This window comes from Pteropus medius, unplaced genomic scaffold (assembly GCF_902729225.1).
Source record: "Pteropus medius unplaced genomic scaffold, Ma_sr-lr_union100, whole genome shotgun sequence".
In the NCBI taxonomy this organism is placed as follows: domain Eukaryota; kingdom Metazoa; phylum Chordata; class Mammalia; order Chiroptera; family Pteropodidae; genus Pteropus; species Pteropus medius.
Window position 1 is genome coordinate 5,767,976 of NW_024342474.1, and position 13,112 is coordinate 5,781,087.

The window sequence follows — 13,112 nt, forward strand, 5'->3', positions numbered from 1 at the left end:
AAACTAAAATGTGAACAGAAAACTTGAAATAGACTTTGTGGGAATGGCTATGAGTGCCAACAGTATTGGAATGGTGATGTTTAGTACTAAATGCTGATTTGCCATGGAAATATGAAATCATCCACTACGCTGGTTTGTTAATCTTTAACATTTGTAAAAATAAAATTAAAAAAAAAATTCACAAAGACATTAATAACCTTATTTGGGATCTGTCCATTCCAGACCAAAACAAATACGAAAATTATTGGCACATATAAGGTTTGCAAGCCACTAATAAATAGTTTCTAATGGAGAAGGACTTTTAAAGCAAATTTCTCAAGGGTAGTATAATGGAGAATCGAACTGAAATCCAAGTATGTATCTTCATTTGTAAATAAGTTTAGTCAAACTAGATATTACTCATACTCAAATCTTGAACTGCACCCTCTTTTTCTTGTTGAATTGCACTTTTTATAAATTAGAATAAAAGAAAACCAAAATGATATGACATGTTAAAATTGTGTGTTTACCGATGAAGTTACAAATATATATGGTGAGATCAAGAAAACAACTCACTTGTCCTTTGGAGAATTTTGTAAATAGCATCTATCAAATCAAATATCTATTGAAAACACATGTTTATTAGAATATGTTGAAGTATTAAACTTCACACAGTTGAACTTAATTATACAAGTGCCACTCAAGAGATTGAAAGAGGAATTACAGGAATTGTGCCAAGACATCTAAAAATAGACCCCATCCTACTCTTATCATTTTCCTCTGGTTCCTGGATCAGTAAATGTCAGGAGGAGTTTGAAAATTATGAAATGCACAGTTTGAATGAAATCATTTCCACCAGAGAGTATCTCTCTCTCTCTCTCTCTCTTTTTTTTTTTTTTTTTTAATGTTTGGAGGAGGGATAAATGAACTATGGTATACTGACTTTGAGGATATGGAAAACCAGTTACCTTAATGCTTATCTAGGATTATTTGCTTTTCAACCTGATTTCTGATTTAAGTACACCTGAAAGAGGATCAGCATGTTTTACTGAAAGAATCTAAGAGTCTCAGTTCCCCCTTTTCCCTTTGTCACATACTAGTTGTGAGAATTTAAGCTAAGAATTTAACTACTCTAAGTCTACAACCATGCCACCCTGAACAAGCCCAATCCCGTCTGATCTCAAAAGCTAAGCAGAGTCGGGCCTGGTTAGTACTTGGATAGGAGACCACCTAGGAAGACCAGGTGCTGTAGGCGTAAAAAATAAAAAATAAGGATTGTAAGCTGACAAGGTCCTTGCAATCTGTGAGGTCAACCAAGTGCTGCCTCGCCTAAAAAATAAAAAGAATTTAACTACTCTAGAACTCCATATTTCCAGAAATAAAGTGAGAACAATGGCATCGGTCTAGAAGCATAGTACTGTATCAAATGAGATTTTAAGAACCCTTCAAATGAGATTTTAAGAACCCTTTCAAGATATATATTTTTAGTTCATAGACTTCTTTAAGGAAGTTGGAGTTGCTAGTAGGCTAGACTGACTTCAAACATATGCTACAATTTTTTAAGTGTATCCAGATAGAACATATAAGAATAGCCAGATAACTTGGACATCAAGTTAATGTTATCCATTTTTGTTCTTAATTGGCAAAAAAGAAATATTAGTATCACCATTACTTTTAAAATATATCATTTATTAAACTCCAAGTTAATAAAGGGAAAACAATGGAATGACCAAAAGTAATTAAGCTAAAATAAGGCAATAAAAGAGACAAAAAGAAAATAGAAGAGGGTAGTACATAACAGCAAGCACAAAAATACATGGTTTTAAACCCAAATGTATCAATAATTACAAAATGTTTTCATTAAAAAAATTTCTTCTTTGGGTTCACCCCACCTGTCAATGGGCTTTGGATTCTGAGGTACAATAGAATTTCTAAATTACATCATTTTCTTTCATTTTTATTCTTTAGATTCAGTGCACTTTACTATTTATCCTTCTATTTTCTGACCTTTTCATTCTAGAGATTTTGGCAATAATTCCTTTTCCAAATAATTATTTTTTATTGTCTTTTAAATTTCATTAACTTTATCAGCAGTATTTTGATGAGATTCTTATAACATTGTTCTGTATTTTTTCTTAATCTTTTGAATTCCATTTTCTTCGAAATCAAAATATAATCTACTTACTTGTAGAATATAAAATCGAAGTTTTCTACAAAATGCTTTTGCTGAACCAAAATCTTTGGAGTTTAATTCTTTAATTCTATGTCAGTAATAGAATGCCTAGAACTGGATTTCTGTTTTAAACTTAAAAGTGAAAAGTCATCTTTAACTTTATTTCTTCCATCTATGTTAACTTAAAATAATTTGCTTTTTTCCTTCATCTTCATATTTCTTTATAAAATGAAGTTAATAGTATGTCCTTTGATATATCTACTTTTTTTTACTGTCTCAGAGATTTATTCTTATAGTTCCTTTATATTCTTCTGTTATAGCTTTGAAAATAGCTCTTTCTTATGTAGACAGTAGAATAATATCAAAGATTTCTTTTCAAAATAGTTGTAATCATTTTTATGGTTGTACATGGCTTTTAAAAATCAGATACCACCAAAATATTTATCCAAAAAGATCAGTTCTCCACATGCCACTCCCAGTTACTGCTCCCAGGGGCAAACATTTTCCTGGGCTGTTTTCTTTTTTATTTTCTCTGTATTTCTAAATGTGTGTATGCTACCACTTCTGGATTTATGAGTTTTGTTGTTATTTTTTGACTCTTTGATATGGTCTCTTCACTTCCCTCATTATCCCAGTGGAGTCATAGTTGATGCTTACATTATTATCACCTGTAAATGTTGCTGGCATAAGTAGTGTGCTACAGCTACTTTTTCGTACTTAAAGAACTTCGGTAGAACAGATATATAAGTAAAAAACAATAAAAGAAATAGGAACAAAAGAGCAAGGAAAATTCCATGAATTCAACTTTTTAATAGATGGCAAAAACTGAGATATTGTTTTGCTTTCTTTGTTGTTTAATTTTTAAATCATCTTTCCTTTTAATGAAACTCAGACTCTAGTAATTCTAGTAACCGATGATTTAGAGCTATATCATCTTGAAGGTAGAAAGTGAATATAGAACTAGTAACTGACTTACTAGAGAGGAGGAAGCTACAAAAAAAGGCTGCCAACCAATACAACTTCCTTAGTTTTGCTCTCTGGGAAGATCATTCTTATTCATTGATCTTGAAGATCACGTCTGAGAAAGGCATGGGGAGAATTTCTCTTAACATTAGCAACTCCTTTTGTTGTTATTGATTTGGGGACTTTGGGTAGAGACTAAAATAAATCCCAGTATTTAACTTCCAGGCTTTATCAGCTTCTAATGGCAATTCTATAGGCAGGTATCCAAAACCAATATGCATATGATACTATGGACCTTGGAGCTCTATGCCAATTTAAAAATTTTTGTATTATAGCAGTAGGCTTCAATATTCTAACCCTCAGTTCTTCCAACTGAATCTTGATTTATAACTTAGTACAAGCCTGAAGTGGTGAGTTAAAATGACATTTCTCTTTTCCCAAGCTGCGTCTGGTAGTCTTGCATAAATTTTTCTTTGTATTGACATACCTATACATGCATCTATTGACATTATATTAGTAATATACATAACTTCTAAACATCAAAGCGAAGCGAAAGCCCTGAATTTTTTATCTATAGTTTTTCTACAAAGAAAAAATCACATGTCTATTATACTTCTCAACAGCAACACTATAGGCAAGATGATAATAAAGCAACATTTTCTAAGTGACAAAGAAAAACACCTATTGTATCAGTCATCTCTTGCCACAAAAATGGCACTCTAAAAACAGAGCCTTGAAACGATACAGATTTATACAGCTCATTAGTCTGCAAATCCTCACATTAGACTAAACTCAGCTCAGTGATTCTTCCGGTTTCAGCAGAGCTCACTCTCATGTATTGGGATCAGCTAGCTATTGGCTAATCTAGGATGACTCTCGACAGGTTAACTGGGGTAAGTTGGCCCAGGAATGTTCTCATGGCAATGGCTGAAGACAAGAGCTATAAGTCAAGTGCTTTTCAATACTCTGCTAGTGTTACATTTGCTAGCATTTTATTTGCCAAAGCAAGCCATGGAACCTAAATCCAGAATCAAGGCATAGATACAGGAAAGAGTAAAGAATTAGAGCCATTTTTGCAATCTACTATATCTATACTTAATCAAACTATCATTCAAAATAAAATGCAGACATTTTCAAAAATTCACATACTATTTAATACTCATAATATGTCTAGAAAAGTTACTAAGAAATGTTTTATGAGGAAAAATGACTCTAAGAGGAATTCTCATTTATTAAATGAGAAAGAAATGAGTAAAACATTTAGAAAAATTCATCCATCTTTGATCTTTTTTAAAAATTTAAATCTAAAAGTCTAGATTGTATCAAAATTTAATTTTGAAGATAGAAAGGAAGCGGAAGTGAAAAACAAAAGGAAGTAAAAAAATATTAAATTTTCATCTTGTAATGAGAAGAATTTTATAGTAATTGTTTCTAGAAAAATATACACACACATATCTAGCACAGGGAAAAAAAAACAAAGAAAAATTTTCCAATTAAAATCAGGATAGAAAAATAAGAAAATCATGTAAGTATAAAATATAAAATAACATTTTTTAAATGTCTACAAACATAGCAGGTATCAAAATAAATATAAATGGATGTACTTTCTTGTTATAATTGATTGTTAGATTGAATTTTTAAAAATTAAAGCAAATGCTTTTTATATAAACTAAATAAATTGATATAGAAAAGTCAAAAAATAAAGTAACAGGAAAAAATATAATATGAAACATTAATGTAAAGAAGATTGGCAAAGCATTTTAAAATCAAGTAAGACAAAATTCAAAGAAAACAATACTGGAAATTTACAGTAATAAAATTTTTCTAACCTAAGATTAATACATATAGTGAATATTTGTAGAATTAATAACATGGCTTCAACATAAGCATAACAAAATTTTTAGAATTATAAAGAGAATTTGAGAAAATTACTATTAGTAGAGCACAGCTTAACTTCCCAAAATATTGGACAAAAACATAATTACTAAAGAGAAAATTATTAGCAGTCAATAAGTTTATTTAACACATGTTCTTTTTGAACACTGACATTTACAACAATTGACAGAATAACAAGACCACAAATGAAATCTCAACAATTTCAACAAATTATTATTATACAGCCTATGTTCACTCATCATAGTGTGAAAAAAGAAGAAATCAGCCATTTGAAACATAATACTCTTTTGAAAGAAATTACATAATTAAGAAATCTATATACTTTTTAAAACTTCAAAGTTTTGAATAAGAAAAAAAATTACAAAAACACGCATTGAATTTTTCTGTCCATAACTGCTAAAAATGCGTGCAATTATTTTTAAAACATTTGATATATTACATAAAGTTTACGTAGGAATCAAACATTTAACAATTAATGTTTAAAGTTTCTAAATATTATAAAAGTTTAAATTTTCAAATCCATTAAATTCTCATAAATATTTACTATGTTTATGCAAACTGTCAGTTGTCAATATTTATGAAGTAATGCAAGCTTCAACCTTCCTTACCTGTATCACATTCCTAGGAATGTTACAAAAGATACAATAATAAAAATTATACATAGCGATGTTCTAAAGAAGAAGAATTTTCAGCAGAACAGAAAGTGTGAGGAATTAGTGAAATACTTGAAAGCATATAGGGTCATGTTGAGAGAAATTGCAGCCCAGGTGCACACAAGTAAGTGCATCTTTAGATGTGAGCTATACCAAAGTTGCTGTGTGACTAGAAGCGATGGAAACAAGAAGCTGATCCAAGATGTGAAGCTGAACGCATTGTTTGTTGGCAAAATAATAAGGTGATTTTCTAACTTGATAAAGCATGCCTTCTAGAAAATCTTTAACCAAAGTCATGCTTAATGATGAGCTGTTAGAAGCATTTCAATTAAAGAAGTAAATACAGTAGGGCCTCCTCATTCAAAGTTTCGCTTTCCACGATTTTAGTTACCTGTAGTCAACTTTAGTCCAAAAATATTAAATGGAAAATTACAGAAATAAACAATTCCTGCATTTTACATTGCACGCCATTCTAAGTAGCGTGATGAAATTTCGCACCGTCTCCTTCATCATGCCAGGATGTAAATCATCCCATTGTCTGGTACATCCAGGCTGAGTAAGCAAACTGCTTATAAGATATTTAGTAGCCAGCTCGGCTATTGAATTTACTGTCATGGTATCACAATGCTTGCATTCTAGTAACCCTTATTTACTTAATAATGGCCCCAAAGAACAAGAGTAGAGATGCTGACAATTCAAATATGCCAAAGAGAAACTTTAAAGTGCTTCCTTTAAATAAAAATATGGAAGTTCTCAACTTAATTAGGGAAGAAAACATAGTATGTTAAGGTTGTGAAGATCTACAATAAGAATGAATCTTCTATCTATGAAACTGTGAAAAAGGGGGGAAATGTGCTAGTTTTGTTGTCACAGCTCAAATTGAAAAAGTAAGTGCTTAGTGAGGATGGAAAAGGCATTAAATTTGTGGATGGAAGCCAAAACAGGAAGTATAGGTAGATGAGAGAGAGAGGAGAGAGAGAGAGGAAGAGGGAGAGAAGGAGGGAAAGAGAAAGAGGAAGGGAGGAAGGGAGAGAGAGGAAGGGAGGAGGAGAGAAAAAGATAGAGAGGTAGATAGATACTATATGCAGTTTCAGGCATCCACTGGGGCTCTTGGAACATATCCCCCATGGACAAGAGGGGACGACTGTAAGATAAATTTGGCTGTTCTCTTCGTTAGAATGCAGCATTGTATTAGAGATACTAGCCCATGAAATAAGAAAGAGGAAAGAAATGAAAATAAAAAATAGATAAAACTATTATTACTTGCCATGATATGATCATCAATTTAGAAAATCAACTAAGCAATTTTAGAATTATTGACAATCTGCAAGGTAGACACAAGATCAACATAGTAGCTTCCATAGCTTTCAAAACACAGTGTATAATCAGAAAATGTAATTTTTCAAAACTCTAACAATAGTAATAAAAAAAACAATGTACCTAAGAATACACTTAACGATAAATATACAAAAATAGTACAGATAAAATTATAAACTTCACTGAAGGCATTAAAGAAGGTCTGAATAAATGGAGAGATTGATAAGATTGAAGAATAAGAAAACTCCACGCTTCTTAAATGTTTGTATCTCAATTATTTTCTCTGTATTTAGTTCTTTTTACTCTATATACTTTCCATTAAGTGGAGTTATTCTACAACTACCATTCAAAAATCTTTTACTTTCAGACCACTCTCCTGAACTCATTAAATGAATTTTTTTTGAGCATACACTATATATGTCTCAGGCACTTGAAGAAATTACAATGCATATGTTAACTATCCACCTGGTATTTGTACCCAGGTGTCCTTATATTTAACTTGTTCAAAATGAAATTCATAAAAGAATCGTATAACATTTAAGATTAGGTTTGGCTGTAGACAGAAATTTCTAAATAAGACGCAAGTTTACATTTCTTTAATGCTAAAGACATCAATAAGTAAGTAGTCCAGAACTAGTAAGTTGGCCACATAGTCATTAGACACCTGGCACACTTTCATCTTTCTGGTCCACCATCAATAGTGAATGGCTTCCATCCTCATGGTTGCTTTTTTGCCTAAGATGGTTACGAGATCTCTAGTTATCACATCCACTTTCCAGGCCAAATAGAAATGAAGGAAAAAGGGAAGAAGGGCAAGAGCTGTTTGATCTCTTTTAAGAAACTTTCCCATAAATCCAATCTAATAGCTTCTGTTTAATATCATAGATCAGAATTTAGTAATATAGCCACTTTTAAGTGTAAGGTAAGCTGGAAAATCAATTTTTACTGAGCCCTCCAAAAAAAAAAAAAAAAAAGAGAGAGAGAGATCATCTCTAAAGAAGAAAGATAGAATTGTTCTATCATACAGACATAACAAAAAGTGGTAATACTGGTTGACTCCACGGAGGGAAATTAAGAAATGAGGTCAAATGTGGTATTGAAACTTACTTTCGCTTTATATTCTTCTGTGTTTTACATTTTACTTGGAATAATGGATTATTTATAAAAAATAAATATTTTAGGCATTTTATTTTATTTTAGTATTAGTTTCAAGTGTAAAGTACATTGGTTAGTCATTTATATAGTTTATGAAATGATCCCCCCTCTGGCTCTACACATAGTCATTACATTACTGCTGACTGCATTCCCTATGCCATGCTCCCCATCCCCATGACCATCTCTCAACTACTAATTTGTATTTCTTTCACCCTTTACCTCTTTCTCCCAGCCCCCAACCCCTCTCCCCTCTGGCAGTCACCAGATTGTCCTCTGTATTTATAAGTCTGTTTTCAATTAGTTTGTCCTTTTTGTTCATTAGATTCCACATAAAAAATTAAAAATAAATATTTTTATTGAATTCATTTTCCTTCATGAACCCACCCATCCTATCTTATAAAATTTTTCTTTTGGTAAAAGACATCACCATTCACCTAGTCACCCACACTAGATGTATCAATATTATTTTCAACTTTTATTTCGCCTCAATATTTATATCTCACAAGGCACTAAAGTCAATTTTATAACAGAACTGATTTTCATAGCTAATCTCTCCTTCCTTATTTCACTACATTTTAGGCCTTTAAAATGTCAGGACTATTACAATAGCCTATTGTCTTTCCCTCTTCAATTGTTCCCAATTCTTGTCCAGTCCCAATTGCCACTATGTAGTTTTATCATTTGAAAAACAATTTTAATATGTCGCTACTTCTTCTAAGACCTCAATATAGATGCTCAATAAATACTTTTTTAGTTTATTGACTGGAAAATAATTTTTATGAAACAGAATTAGAAATCAGAACATGCAGGGATTTTTCAACTTTTCAACTGACTTGGTAAGCCTGGAGAAAATTTAAATTCTTGGACTCCAGTTTGAAAATACATACATAAAAATACTGAACTAACTGACAAGAGAATTTGCTAATAATTGCAGAGCATATGGAGACTTTGAATTAAATTTCAAAACATTTATTAAGTCACAGGTTTCAGTTGCTTGTTTAATTACCATTCAGCAATGAACTATTCTCCATTTGTTTTGACAACCTGTCAAAAAGCTATTTGAATGATAATTTTACCAAGTATAATTCACTGATTGCTCCATTAGAATTTTAAGTATATTGAATATGCATTATGTCAAAGATTTCACCAAAAAAACACTTATGTTTTAACAGACTGGGCTTTATTTACATTTTAGTAATCCGAAGAAGAGAAGGACAGAAATGTATCTGACATCAGATTTTATGCTTAGTTAGTATTTAGGAAAACACAGCAACTAGAAATAAAGTTACCAATAAATCTGAAATCAAACAATTTCAGAATAAAAGGTCACAGCACATTTTAGGATGAGAAACAGCAGCAAAATCAACAAATCTTTATTACTTTTTTATTTTTGGTATACAAATACCTCTCTTCTTTTATTTTATTTTATTTTTATTTTTTTATTAAATTGATTGGGGTAACATTGGTTAATAAAATTATATAGGTTTCAAGTGTACAATTCAATAATACATCATATGTATATTGCATTGTGTGCTCACAACCCAAAGTTAAATTTCCTTCCATCACCATATATTTAACCCCCTATACCCTTACCTACCTCTCCTCCTTCCCTCTTTCCCTCTGGTAACCACTAATCTGCTTTCTGTGTCCATGAGTCTCTGTCTTGTTCATTTTCTGCTTTCTGTTTTATATCTCACATATGAGTGAAATCATATGGTTCTCAACTTTTTCTGTCTGACTTATTTCACTTAGCATGATAAATCTCAAGATCCAGCCATGTTGTTACAAATGGCAGTATTTCATCTTTTTGATGACTGAGTAATATTCCATTGTATATATGTAATACATCTTCTTTATCAAATTATTTATTGAAGGACATTTTAGTTATTTCCATGTCTTGGCCACCATGAATAATACTACAATGAACATTGGAGTGCAGATAAATGTTTTCAAATTTTAGAGTAGACACCCAGAAGAGGGATTGCTGGGTAATATGGTAATTTTATTCTTAATTTTTCAAGGAAACTCCATACTGTTTTCTATAGTGGCTATTCCAATTTACGTTTTTACCAGCAGTGTATGAGGGTTCCTTTTTCCCCACAGCCTCTTCAACACTCGCTATTACTTGTCTTGTTGGTGATAGCCATTCTAACAGATGTGAGGTGGTGTCTCATTGTGTTTTTTATTTCATTTCCCTAATAGCTAGCAGTGTTGAGCATCTTTTCAAATATTTGTTAGCCATTTGCGTGTCCTCTAGGGAGAAGTAAGTGTCTGTTCAGGTCCTCGGCTCATTTATTAATTGGATTGTTTATTTTTTGATTGTTGAGTTGTATGAGTTCTTTGTAAATTTTGGATATTAGGCCCTTAACAGAGGCATTGTTGGTAAATATCTTCTCTCATTCAGTTGGTTGCCTCTTGTCTTATTGGTGCTTCCTTTTGCTATGCATAAGCTTTTTAATTTGATATAGTCCCATTCATTTATTTTTGCTTTTACTTCCCCTGCCTTTGAGGTCATATTTATAAAATCTTCTCTAAATCAAAGGTCCATGAGTTTAGTACCTATGTTTTCTTCTATGCAATTTATTGTTTTAGGTCTTATATTAAAGTCCTTGATCCATTTTGAATTAATTTTGGGGTGTGGTGACAGTCTCTTCTTTTGAAAGCAAATAATGAAACTGAAAAACATTTACAATGAAAATGAAAATATATGTGCTTTTAGTGAGAATTATTTTCTATATGATATTTTCTTATTCATATTTTTTTTCTTCTTCTTATAGAAGTCCCTTTAATATTTCTTGTAATACTGGCTTGGTGGTAATGAACTCCTTCAGCTTTTTCTTATCTGAGGTCTTTATCTCTGCTTTGATAAAATATACATGCTTTAAAAATTTGTAAATAATTCTTTATTCTTCCTACCACAAAGAGCTCTATGAGGAAACAAAACTTTTATGTTATCCTCTACTATTGTAGAAAAGACATCAGAGTCTCAGAATCTAAAAATCTCATATATTAAGAATATGATATTACATGAAGAAATGGAGAAGGCACTCACCAATCAGTAGCTGAATAGCTAGCACGTCCAATACGTTAAAACTTAAAAAATTATAGGTTTCTTTTATATACAGATACAAGATAAGATAAAACCCCTCAGAAAAATATTGCCTTCTGGTGGATGCTCACTGGAGAAGGTCTCATCACACTTCTGAAATGGAGGAAGGAGGGTTTTAGCTTACTAAGGGGAAATAACCATGATACTTGGGGAAGGAAAGAATACTCATAAGTGAGCAAATATTTAACAACTATTTCAAGGGGTGATGATAACATGCTATTGAAAAGGGCCATAGTGTTGTCTAATAAAACATAAGAGAAACTATCATTTTTCGAAACGTGCTTTATTTCTCTAACTGGCAGGCTACGTCATGTCTTGTTGCTCTTCTGTTTTGAGATTAGAAATTCTCCCTTAGAAATAACCTGAGACTCCTCCCCAAACCTTGTTTTCTTTATCCACCCTCTGTGGCTCATCAAGTTGCACATGTATACCTGTATATGCATGGGCTACTCATGCTTTGCCAAGATTATTGTTTATCATCACAGCAAAAGATACTTGAGGGAGAACACAGGAAGTCAGTTTTTCAGAACCTTCCCAATCCATATCAGAAGCCATAAATTCATTTGAAGTAAATCTCTAAGTAATTGTCTAATATTACCTCTGTGCCTTCCCTAAGTCTGTGCAGATGACAACAGGAATGCCTTTTCTCTTCCAGATTAAAGCTGTCACAAGGTGGAGAAATCTGAGGGTTCTCATTTAATTTAAGTTTATCTGGCAAAATTTATTCTTTTATCCATTAACAAATTTTTATAGTAACTTTCAGAGTCTTTGAATAATATTTGGTCCTATTTGCAAGCTTAATTTAAAATATTGTAACTTTTAAACTTAAACGAATTTCCCTTTTAAGTACTTTGATCACCAACTATTTAATAGTACTTAATAGTACTAAATAGTACTAATGTAAGTTAGACTTACAATAAGTTGAACCTAAATTTCTTTTTTATTTTTATTTTAAGCATAAATTTAGTAAGATTTCAACTTAAGATCATGAGTCTCAATTGACTATTTAATTGGATACTTTAGAGTTATAAGGCTGTCACTGTATTTAGCCCAGTTTTCTTACATATGACAAGGAATGATAGTAATAGCAAACACCTATACAATGCTGTTATATGTCAAATGCTATACACAAGACTAAAACAAAAATGTAAAGTGCTCTTTCAACACAAATATTAATATTACAATTTTGATTGTTTTAACCCTTCCACACTTAATATAATTTTTTTTCTTCAGCCAGGGGGAACATACACATTAATGAAGATGATTTTCATCTGGTTAAAGTTATTTACTTCAAGAGATTTTAGCAAGGAAAGAGGAGATTCAGGCATCCAAAGCAATTTTTCTCATAATCAATAAAGAAACTATGATATCATGCCAAGTAATTTAGAGTTACCTTCTCAGCATGCTTGACACTACCAACAACAAGAGATTTAAATGAAGACACTGATGGAGATTATTTTTGGTGACCCTTTTGGAATTCACTAAATTCTATGTAGTAACTTGCCATATCAAAGGCAACAAAACTTGAGAGGACAAATAAAGAGGTTGATTTTATGGGTCTCAAGTTTATATCCCTAGATTCAAAGTTATATGAGTACTCTCTGATTCTTTTGTCTACACTCAGAAATCTGTAGCTCCCACTGGGATTGGTTACCTAATTGGATTTTGGGCTCTTAAAATAAGTAAATGCATTTCTTCTTCTAACTCTAAATACAGCAAAAATCCTCCAAGAGCAAAATAAAACAAACACTCAAACATTATAGTAATTTCAAGACACAGTCCCTTCATGCTGCTTCTAAACCTGGAAATTGATAGTATTGTAAAAACAACTAGGCCACTGAAAAAACAAGTGACCAGGTAAACCTCA

General features: G+C 31.6%; 1 pseudogene; it reads left to right on the forward strand.

Moving 5' to 3' along the window:
- The first annotated feature begins 1,115 nt into the window (after positions 1 to 1,115).
- Positions 1,116 to 1,234, forward strand: LOC120605101 (uncharacterized; annotated as a pseudogene).
- The last annotated feature ends 11,878 nt before the right edge of the window (positions 1,235 to 13,112 follow it).